At 37.7% G+C, this 12,318-nt stretch overlaps 1 protein-coding gene across 2 annotated transcripts in view; it reads right to left on the bottom strand.

Moving 5' to 3' along the window:
• HBS1L (HBS1 like translational GTPase) overlaps positions 1-12,318 on the bottom strand; it is a 105,439-nt gene that overhangs the window by 61,344 nt on the left and 31,777 nt on the right. The window contains exon 1 of one of the 2 annotated variants that reach the window (XM_026649805.1): positions 9,292-9,312. The exons of the other annotated variant lie outside the window; for it this stretch is intronic. The gene's annotated coding sequence lies outside the window, so the exon portion shown is untranslated. Of the gene's footprint in view, positions 1-9,291; positions 9,313-12,318 lie in introns of those variants that run through there. 2 annotated transcript variants of the gene reach the window in all.

The following is a 12,318-nucleotide window of genomic DNA, read 5'->3' as shown; positions in this document are numbered from 1 at the left end:
AGAGCTGCGGGTGGGGGGAGAGGGAAGAACAGGTTTGGAATCAGACTGGAGAGGAAGATAGGCTATGCTCAAAATGCCACCACCAAATGCCATTTGCTATTTTAAGTATCAGAGATTCAAACAATTTCATATTCACTTTTGCATGAAAACAAAACCTGTAAAATTTGTGTACAGAGTCTCCATCACAGAATCATCCTATTCATTATTATAACCCTATTTGAACAGAAATTTCAGAAATTAGTGTCTTTTGGGGTGGGTTCTTTATGTGCGTGGTTCCAAATTACATGTTTCTTTAAAGCATAAAGTAATCCTTACAGCATTTTTGAGTTATGAGTACTAAATTAAACATTTTCCCTTAAAAATAATTTTATACTCAAAACTGTAAGACAACATTTTAAAAGTTGCTTTACTAAACTTGGGGGGCAGTGGGGGAAGCATCTGAGCAACAACCAGCACTCGTTGCACTTAACTAAGACCAAATCTTCAAAGTGACATATCCTCCAATTTGTGAGATGAGTATGAAAGCACTATCATCTCTATTCTACAAATATAAAAGGACCTATTTAGAATTGTACAATGGTTAACTAGCAGCAATACGAAGAAACAAAAAAAATGCAGGCTGACTATCAGGAAAAGCTACCTGACAGAGATCTACTAGGCTGTGGAAATCCAATCACTAGTGTATTTTTAAAATGGACACACCAAAACATTAGAAAATATACCAGAGATGTATGACTTTGGGATTAAGAGTGGTTTATAGTCACATAAGAAACCTATACTGTTTCTAAAACAGGCTCTTAATTTAAAGAATGAAAATATTTTTCTACTGTCTTTTCAGCTTTGTTGACTATTGCCTCCTTAGCCTATCCCCTTTTCCTCTACTATTCGGACCACGTCTTGCATTACAACTTCCTTTCAGTTGCTCTTCCAGTTTACCCCCAGATGTTTTACCCTGCTACCCAGCCTGCAAAATGCCAGAGTTCCTCTTCTGCTTCACTGCTTTTTTGTCCCCAACTTCTTCCTCTTCGTCTGTTCCATTATGATGACTCTGTTGGACATTCTCTATCAAAACTGAATTTATCTTGCATAGTTTTAAATAAGTAAATGTTTGAAAATGGAGCAACTATACATAAATGCCAGTGAGAACCAAGGTCAGCTGCAATCTCAAAAAGTACACTGTGTTCCACCCAGTTCCCAAACAGTAGCACAAATTTCTAGGAATTCTAGTTTCAATACTGACCAGCAACAGCTTGTACTTTTACTCTTTGGAAAATTAAAGTCAGGAGTCAAAGCCAGACACCGTGCAATCTCACACTCCTTTTAAATCCCTCTTGAATCCCCTCTTTTCCTAAACTCCATCAACAAATGACTTATATTAAAGTCAATATGGAGAAACTAAAATACATATGATGCTACTTTAGCAATACTGGAAGCATATTAGTGCACTCATTCACATTCTTCTTTCCCCTTTGCCTGATATAATTTCCTCCAGATTCCTGCCTTCTTCATACTCAGTGTTTTGCTGTCATTTACAATTTTGAGGTCCTTTGCACCAATATAAATATATCTTAATTTCCATTTCTCTTTTTCACAAACTTACTGCTAGTAGGGACTGCATCCTGCAATTAAGAGGGAGGTTTTCAAAAGCACTTAAGGAAGTTAAGAGCACAAATCTCTGACTTTCAATGGGACTTGTGCTCCTAAATCCCTTAGGTGAAAAAGCAAAAGGCACATTCAGAGAGAAAAGGAATCCTAAAAAAAATTGTTATAGTGGATAAAATACTGTGCATTTCTTCTTTGAATTTCTCTTCCTACATTAGTTCATGTTACAACTTTAATATGGCTTTAATGCTGACTCTGAATCCATGAAACTATTATCCAATTTGCCAGTTCATGCAACTCTGCTGGAAAGATTTGAAGTTGAGTGAACCAGATGCAGAAGAAAAAGATAAATACAAATTCTTAGCTAATATTACTTAGGTGGTTAATGAGATCTTACACTACTTGGTGCCTGGTTATCACACCACAGAAAATGGTAACCCAGCATTAAAGCCGGTTATCAAACAAAGGGCTTGTCTACACTACCGCAAGTGGTCGATATAAGATACACAAATTCAGCTACATGAATAGTGTAGCTGAAGTCCAAGTACTTAGATCTACTTACCGCAGTGTCTTCACTGCGGTAAGTCTGTCTTCACTGCAGTAAGTCGACAGCTGACGCTCTCCCGTCGACTCTGCTTGCACTCCTGCTTGGTGGAGTACCGAAGTCGACCGGAGAGCACTCAGAGGTCGATGACGCGATAAAATCGACCCTTGCTGGATCGATCGCTGCCCATAAAGGCAAGTAAGCATCAATTTTCTGGCTCTAAAAAATAAAATGAAGATATGATCTACCAAAAGGAAAGAACTTTCATGGGGAAAGAACAGTACTGTGGACATATACTGTAAACAAAATTATTATCTATTTCCAAAGTAGTAGTACATATGTTTTTAAAATTCTGAAAAACTTTGATGCCAGCCACAGTACTCTGTCCATTTGTCCTCTTCACCCCTCCCCCATTTTCCAGCTTCTAGGCCAGGGGGATGGGGGGAGGGGAGCGGAGTGACGGGAGCGTGGGGGACAGCAACTGGAGAAAAATAACAGTGATTAAATACCTCTGCAAATCTTTTAAGACTTCCCAAGTATGACACCAGTAGATCTATATAGGAACTTACATTATCACCATCTAAGTAGTAGCAAAGTGTTTGTTAGTTAGTAAGAAGAGACATGGAAATATATTAGAAAAAAGCATGGATAACACCCTCTATTTGTAATAAAAACAAAAAGTTACCTCTAGACCAGAATCAAAACTGAGCTGTGAGAATCTACCTAGATCAACTGTCTTTACAATATCAAATTACACTGTATAATAATGAGAAGTACAATGAACAAACTAGTATAGTGAGGTAAAGTAGCAGACAGCTAGAGCGAAAACTTACAGCTCTATTCCCAGGTGCTGAAATAAAAGCTTCCTTAAACTACTGGTAAGGTTATAAATATATTACTTTAGGGAAGGTAACCCTAAGAAAACATAGCATTAAAAAATATCAAATATTAGAAGCCGGGCAATTCAAATCACACTTTGCCATGAAAAATGTTTACGTAAAGTAATATTATTGCAACTGCTAAGACGGGGTTCTCAAAGTGGGGGGTTTGGACCCCTCAGGGGGGTCGCGAGGTTATTATATGGGGGGTCGCAAGCTGTCAGCCTCCACCCCAAACCCCGCTTTGCCTCCAGCATTTATAATGGTGTTAATAAATTAAAAACTTTTTTTATTTATTTAGGGGGGTCACACTCAGAGGCTTGCTATGTGAAAGGGGTCACAAGTACAAAAGTTTGAGAACCACTGTGCTAAGATGTCTAGAACAGGAAAATTACAAGGGAAACAATTATCTCTCTGTTTTTCAGCTTACTATGTGCATTGAATAGTCCTTTATGTATAGTGTCATCATTTCCCCTGTATTGCCAGGTTAGTCATTTTCCTCTGTTTATGTGGGTCAGCAACAGGGAAGAGAAAAACATTTAAAAAAATAGGAAAATGTGATTGTAAAACCACAAAGTAGAAGCAGGGACTCAGAAATGGCTATAGTACCTGAAATTATTTTAACTCTTTTTTGGAATTGATTAGATTTAAAGTTAACCACTCAATTAAGTTTAATGGTTTAAACATAGCAAAGTATGAAAGCAGAGCTGGGGCAACCCAAATGACCATAACTATTCCCTATCTTTCCCACATTGTGCGTCCTGGTAAACAGTAGATATGTATCTATGCTAAGTATCAAAGCTACTTGTACCTTACACTCCTCCCTATTCTTTGGCATTTCAACCAGGAAAATCTTATCACCATGTATTTTGACAGTCCACTTTAAGATTTTCTGTCTATCGCCATAAGGATATGCAGGGTCTGCAAAACAAATATAGGACTTAAAATGGGACTAATGTACAGATGCTCACTGTGCATTGTAAAGGTTTGGAATGAGGGAAAATGTATGGGACTTATATGAAGGAACTACATCAGAAAGTACAGATGAGGATTGGATGATTATTTCTTCATATAAAGTGTGATATCAACAGAATGAATTGGAGTATGTTCTCTGGTGTAGATGTAGAAACATACGTAATGGGTGGGTAGTGCTTAAGTATGTCATGTATGATATAATGTACTAGAGTATGTAGTATTGCTTTCTATGAGGAGGATGCACAATATGCAGGCATGAAGCTGTCTTATGATGTAAACGTAGGTGGAGAAGAGAATACACGGAGAACGTCAAAGCCTTTTCTTTCTATCTGTATTGTAAGATGCATAGCACATTTGGGTACTAAGATACTTGAAACATTATTGTTATTTAAGTCTGTATTTGCACACTTTTTTTTTTTTAAACTTACACTTAACTTTGCTTTTCCTGAGTTTGTACATTTTTTTTTAAGCTACAATGTTCTTTTAGACTATCTTTCCCTTATGTTATTTATACATACTTACAATCTTAAGTCCAGTTTAAAGGTTTTTCTCCACCCCTGGGATTTCTTAAAGATTTTTGTCCTTTTGATACTTAGATATCTATTACTAGATTCAAAAGCTGGAATGTTTTTGTTTAGATTTGTGAAATATTAATGTGACATAAGCCTCTGTAGGCAGTAACATCTGCAAAGTGGAGCTCTTCTAATCTTTGGCTGCTTAGCTACACACTTCAGGAGACATCTGTGATCTAACAGCGATGCACAATAGTACCGAAGTTATGATGGACATTACCAAGTTTGCCTCAGGCCACATGACTTTCTGAAGATCCAGAAGGTCTGCCAGATCTCTGGACTTCAAAAGTGAAAAAGATTTCTTTTAATATACACCTCTACCCCGATATAACGCGACCCAATATAACACGAATTTGGATATAACGCGGTAAAGCAGCGCTCCAGGGGGGCGGGGCTGCGCGCTCTGGCAGATCAAAGCAAATTCAATATAACGCGGTACGATTTTTTGGCTCCCAAGGACAGCGTTATATCGAGGAAGAGGTGTATAGAAAAGAGTAGCTCCATTCTCAAAAAATAATGTACTTAACTCGGCCTAGAAACTTCAGATTTATTCTTTTATCCATCCTTGCTGAGGTTATTAGTTTCTTTTGAGTGATGACATCACAAAAAAGGGACCTGGTAGGGTTTTTGGTTTTTTTTCCCCTCCATCCCCTACTTGAATTTTGTTTAAGTCCAATAACTTATAAATAAACTATCCATTTCACCTCAAAACTTTGCGGAAAAGTTCTTCGCTCAAAAATCACACACATGAAATATGAACTGTAGAGACTTTTCTGAGATACACAATGGAGAAAGAAAAGGCAAAATCAGCCTTATAATGGAAAGCTTCCTACATCCTTAACTATAGAAGGAATGTCCTCTTCCATAACCTTATGGAAATGGCAAATTATTCATGTATATAAGTGGTCTCTAAAGTGCTTACATATTGGCTTAGTTCTGCAGTGATCTATATGGTACAGTACTTTGAAATCATGTGATAACGCTATACAAGTTACTTACCTGTTAATTTCCTCTGAAATTTTCAGTCATTCTAGACAATAAGACATATGTCATCAACCAGTCGAAGACTGAGCTTACTACTCAAAATTTTTGACAATATTACTCTGAAGCAGATTAACTGATCTCCCGAGAACTACACCTATCTGAACAGCAGAGACAAAAAATCACATAGAATGAAAAACTAACACCTTTAAGAAATACCTATGTCTATAAAAGGGAGAGGCTAAAGGAATGTAGTGCTCACGGAGGTGCTGGATTGACAACATTAAACCTTGTTCTCATTTTATCCACAAAAAACAAAATGCAAGCACGGACGCAATGTAAGCTTATCCTTCCTACTCTACACATTTTCTGACACCAATCTGGGGTGCAGAATGTTACTGTCTTAAAGAAAAATTCTGCTCTCAGACACTGCTGGTGGATCTTGATGCAAATAAGATGGGCTCCGTAACTGCACACACTTCCTGCTGACAGCAGGAGAAAAACTACATATATAAGGAGAAAAGCATACTGGAATCAAGTTCTGCCATAGGCATATGAGAAAAGCATTTGGCTCTTACCAAAAAAATGAGGAGTGAAGTTTGTCATACTGTGGAAAATTTCAAAGAAATTAAACAGGTTTAAAAAAAATTCTCCAATCATACTTCTACAATGCTCCAGGAACCTCACAGTTTAGAGATCAGATTGATTCTTCGCTTCAGTGTATGGAACAAAAATGAAAATATTGTTCTCCTGAGGCAAAACAGAAAATTAACTGATATACATACTAATCATCTGCTGAAGACATGATCCAGGGGGATACAAACAGAAGGCCACACCTGGTTATCAGGAACAGGAATACTGACTGTGCTGGAGATTTTTAAGAAGAGGTTAGTCATAGACCATCCTTGACAGGTGTATGTTTACTTGGTCCTGCCTCAGGGCAGGAGACTGGGCTTGAAGATCTCTCAAGATCCTTTCGAGTCCTACATTTCTAACTGGATATCAATTTAAATTTTATCCAGGTTCCTTAACTAAATACACAGTATTCATGTGTGCTATAGCTAGCTATATGACCTACTTTGTATAGATTGCTATTCTTTGTTTGAAAAATAAACTATACTAGTGTTAAAATGCTGCAAGGCAAAACTTCTCTCTCTCAGAAAAAAGGCTGGAGTGTCATTTTTTCCAGTGTAGGTGTACAGTATATATGAAGAGAATCTCAAAAAGGTATCTCAGAACATTTTAAAAGCTTTTCACTGCTGATGACACATTTTTCTGTGAAATAAGCCACTTCCTTTCTAAAGCCCACACAGTATTTTAGTGCAGAGATTCAGTAAGTCCTAATGTCGTGCAGACATATTTTCAGTACACAAAACACGAAGTCTTGAAGTATCTCATTATATCCCATGATTTAAAAGCTTGTTGAATAATCAGTTATATTGGATTTCAAATGCTTTATATCAGAGCTAAAACATCAGGAATCATTTTTACACTTATTTATACAGCATCTAGCACATTACTAACTGAGGCATCTGGGTGCTACCATGACATGTTTAATAAATAAAAATGTGACCAGTAAAAGACCATGACAACATTTCTAGTTTCCTACTGGGCAGATGTAAATGTCAAAATGATTTGCAGACTGCAATGGGTCAGAATAGAATGACCAAGCATGATAGTTCCTATATCTTGAACAAAAGCCTTAGGCATCTTAAGCAAACAAAAATATATCATTCACTATTATTAGTATAAGCTTCAGAACACTTATTTTTCCCTGTAATTCCTGGGAATCCTCCCTCGGGATGCAATGTCAAAGTCTAGCATTTGGATGTAAGTTTCTCCAGTTTGACTTAGATTTTTAGTTCCTATTATGAACTCACAAAGCAGCCAAAAGTTAATCATAGACTTTAAAGCCAGAAGGGACCATCATGATCATCTAGTCTGATCTTCTGCACATTGCTGGCCATAGAACCTTACTCACTCACTCCTGTAATAGATCCATAATCTCTAGCTGAGTTACTGATGTCCTCAAATCTTGATTTAAAAGACTGCAAATTACAGAGAATCCACCATTTATTCTAGATGAAACCAGCAAGTCACCTGTGCCCCATGCTGCAGGGGAAGGCAAAACAAAAAACAAAAAAATCCTACGTCTCTGCCAATCTGACCTGGGGGGGAAATTCCATCCTGACCCCAAATATATTGATCTGTTAGAACCTGCACACGTACAGAGACCCACCAGCCAGACACTCGAGAAAGAATTTACTGTTGTAACGCAGAGCCCTTCCCACCTAGTGTCCCATCTCCAGCTGTTGGAGATATTTGCTAATAGCAGGTGAAGCAGTGCCACATGCCTTTGTAGGCAACTTCATCATACCATCTTCTCCATAAATGTAATAAGCTCAGTCTTGAAACAAGTTAGTTTTTTTTGCCCGGCTGGAAGGCTGTTGCAGAAATTCAGCCCTCTGATGATTAGAAATCAATGTCTAATTTCAATCCTAAAAACTGATGTCTAGTTTATATCCATTTGTTCTTGGGCCAACATTGGCCCTTAACTTAAATAATTCACCTCCCCCCTGGAGTCTATCCCTCTGATAGATAAGTAGACAGCACTCATATCTCCTCTGAGCCTTCATTTGGTGAGGCTAAACAACCCAAGCTTCTTAAGCCTCTTCTCATATGATAGGCTCTCCATTCCGCTGATCATCCTAGAAGCTCTTCTCTGCCCCTGTTCCAATTTGAAGTGACCTTTCTTAAACATGGAGGACCAGAATTGCACCTAGTATTCCAGATGTGGACTCACCAGTGCCTTGTACAATGGTACTAACACTTTCCTCTCTCTACTGGAAATAACTCACCTGATGCATCCTAGGATTTCATTAGCCTTTTTCATGACCACATCACACTAGCGGTTCATAATCATCCTGTGATCAACCAATACACCCAGGTCTTTCTTCTCCTCTGTCGCTTCCAATTTATAGCAAAAAATTCTTGTTAGTCCCTAATTGCATGAGCTTGCACTTTGCACTGCCAAATTTTACCCCATTTCTATTACTCCAGTTTCCAAGGTCATCCAAATCATCTTGTAGGATATTCCACTCCTTCTCTGCATTGGTAGTACCTCCTAACTTTGTGTCATCTGCAAATTTTATTAGCACACTCTCACTTTTTGTGCCAAGGTAATTAATGAAAATGTTCAATAAGATTGGTCCCAACACTGATCCTTGAACAAGTTCACTAAACCTCCCTCCAACCTGACAGTTCCCCTTTCAGTATGACCCATTTTAGTCTCCCCTTTAACCATTTTTACACCCACCTTTCAAGTCGCATATTAATCCCCCAATTGTACAAATATGATTATTTGCATTCCACTACAGTGCACTCGTGAATGGAAAGCTGTTGCAACTGCAACGTGCATCTGGAAGCATGAAAGCCAGATCATCAAGTGTCTGTCCCTGGATTGGGAAACCCGCATCACCATGGAGCAAAGAAGTCAGAATCACTATAGTAAGCTGCAGGGGTTAGTGAAGGCACTTCTGTGGTATTTATCTGAGTGGTTGTTTCTTGTTCCAGTGTGTTGTCATACCTAGGCTATGCTGATATGCTGGAAATTGTTTATGGAATAGAACCGGGACAGGTTTTGATATAAAGAAAGAGGAAGGGAAGGGGTTGAGACAGAGGAAGGCGATTAACTTAGAATAAAATGTAGAGCTAAAAAATATTCCACACATTTGCTTACTTTGCTTTTAAGTTGCATCCTTTTCTCTTCCTTCTACCCCCCGCCGCCACCACCACCACCACTCCCCCTTCATCTGTATGTTGGAGATAGAAACTTTTTCTTCAGACATGTCTGTAAAATTCCCAGAATATTTGACATTCATTAACAAAAATAATAAATTAGCAATTTATACTAATAAATGAATACTGTCTCCCCTGTAGTCTGTATTTCTGCTGGTGAGGCATTGAGGACTAGTGGTTAGGGCACTGGACTGGTTTGCGAAGACCTTGGTTCTATTCCCAACTCTGCCAACAACATGCCATCAGACTTTGGGGCACGCCTCTTCAATTCTCTGTGCCTATTTTTCCCCAAACCTTTGTCTTATCTATTTTGATTTTAAGTATTTTAGTGTAGGGATTGTCTGTTACCATGCATTTTATAGTACCTAGCAGAGTGAGGCTTCATTCTTGGTTGTGGTCACTAGTATATAGTGCTTTGTGTATTGTAAGTTAATAATTAATCTGCATTAAACAGAATATCTTCAACCAGAATATTAAAGTAACAATCTAATTTGAAAAATGATTTTGTAAAAATGGATGCAGTAGAATTCCATTTTTATTGCATCAATAACTTGCAGATCAAATCTGCTGTTAGTATCAGCATTTTAGAGATGGATTCAGTGAGTCATGAAGCGATTAATAGGATTTAGGCACCAAACTCCCATAAGCACCTTTGAAAAATTCCAGCTATGTAACTTGCCCAACATTGCAAAGGCAGTGGCAGGGGATGTCCTTTATTGGGCCAGCAAATCAGTTGGGACAGAACAGCATAGAATGGCTTGGCAAAGAAGGCTTGGAGTATGACCCTGAAGCTGGTGATAAAACTGCACAACAGACCTGTTGCTCCACTAGCCAATCACTGATGCTTCCTGGATAAAGGAAGCAGAAAAGGATCCTGAAGGAGTGGACAAGAAGATTTACAAGATTTTTTTTTTTTTTTTTTTTGTCAACCCCAAAAATATAACCCAAGATCTGACTTTTTCTGGTTCATGCATCACTGAAAATAAAAATCTTACGATCAGAAAGTTGTTAACAATTCTATTAATGAGGCCCAAGATGGAATAGAATCTAGCTCACCTCACCAGTATGTATGTATGTGTATGTATGTGTGTGTTCTATAGTGCTAACAGGAGTAAAAAAAAGTAATGAAAACATCTTAAAACAGTAAAAAGCAAGTAGAAATGAAAATGAATATGCCTAGGAAGCACATCCTTTTAACTAAGAGGGTGGTGCCATTTTTACAGAAGCATTTTTCAGATTAGAATTATACTTGAAGTATTAATTTTTTTAAAGATTTCTCAGAGAATTTATAAATATGAGGTCAATTTAATTTCAGTATAGTTGCAAATATGGGATCACACCCTGGATCAGTCTATTTCCAATGTTTCAGAAGGCAAAAGATTCACCTGAATAACTATGCAATGCTACCCATTTGAAGGGAGAAAAAGAAGCAGGCACATTAACACACTGAAATTTCAAGATTTTATTACCTTTGATTTCCTTAGATAGACATTTTAATGGACATAAAATTAACCATTTTTAACATTAACAGTATTTGTATCCACTTTCTTTAGCAATACATTTCACAGGCTGACTATATTCTATTAATTCTAAATTTGTCCTTTTTCCATCATGTAGTGTCTCTACAATCTCAAGAAAGGAAAAAATATCAAATTCTGCTATGCCCTTCATTAGTCTGGGATTTCTGTCTAGTCCCCTTATAATTCTCTTTCTCTACGTAATTTTAGTCTCTGCAATCTCTGGTGTACATCTAACCATATCTTTGCTCTTCCCTAGAAAAACTTCACTTCTGTTTCCTAAGTTAAAGACCGCATGAACACAGCACTCTATTCAATGGTGTATCATTGTCCGACATAGCAACATGAAATGCAATAATTTCTATTCTTTAGTAGACTCAAAGTTTCTTATTTGACCCTAACTGCTAATATACATCAGACAAACATTAAATTAGACATGTATAGCAACTTGTCTAGCACAGCAACATTCTCTTGGAAGCACTCAAAGTGAGTGACCTCTCTGGAGACAGCAACTTAAAGGAGGAGAGGATTGGATTTCCAGCTGCACAGAAAATGTAAAGACTTATTTCTAAAGATACATTACAGCTGCATAGAGACATATTCCCTTTTTTGCCCCCCATAGAAAATCCTGCAAGTTTAGAGGCATTAGCATATGAGAAGCATATACTATTGGTGCCCATATGCATTACCTTAAACTTAGTTAAGTTTATTTTATCTTCCATCATGATGTCCAATCTTCTATTCCATTTAAATCTACCTACAGTCTCTCTCTCTCTGTCTTACACACTTAGGCAAAAACTCATTAGCTCAATTTCCAAAACAATTCTGGCTCGAAACAAAGCTAGCCTCATTAAAAGTAGTACTGTAGCCTACTTGACTTTATTGTGAAGTTATACGTTTTCTGAACACATTCCATGTAATAACCGATGAATACATACTGTAGCACAGACTCAAGCTTTAAAATTGCTTTCTGCCCAAAAGCATATAATCTGTATCAGTGGTTCCCCAAAGTGATCCCTGAGGGTCTGCTGTGGGTTATGCAGGAGTCCATCTCTTGAGCCAGAGCTGGAATGTGCCAGAACAGTATTCCACTGCTTTTGCTGCATGGAGACAAAATGGCATCCTCCACACACCATGACAGAGAGGTCATGATGGCTGGGGCATTCCCACGCTGGCAGGGTCATTCTAATAGTACCAGAAATTAAAGGAATCTAGAACATTTAGTCAGATGCCAAAGAGATCCTTGGCAGCAAAAAAGTTTGGCAGCTACTGATCTATATTATATAAAACAAACCAACCAACCTACATTAAAAGAAAATTAAAGCTACAAAATTAAGATAAAGAAGATAAAGTCTAGTGAAAAATACAGTTGAAATGCATGTAATTGGATTGGATAGGGCAGAGCACAAAATTCCAAAGATTACCTATCTCAGTTAGACCTTTGGGCACTG

Source organism: Terrapene carolina, unplaced genomic scaffold (genome assembly GCF_002925995.2).
Source record: "Terrapene carolina triunguis isolate 2854851 unplaced genomic scaffold, T_m_triunguis-2.0 Scaffold85, whole genome shotgun sequence".
Taxonomy (NCBI): Eukaryota; Metazoa; Chordata; order Testudines; family Emydidae; genus Terrapene; species Terrapene triunguis.
This window is presented reverse-complemented; position numbering and strand designations above follow the sequence as displayed.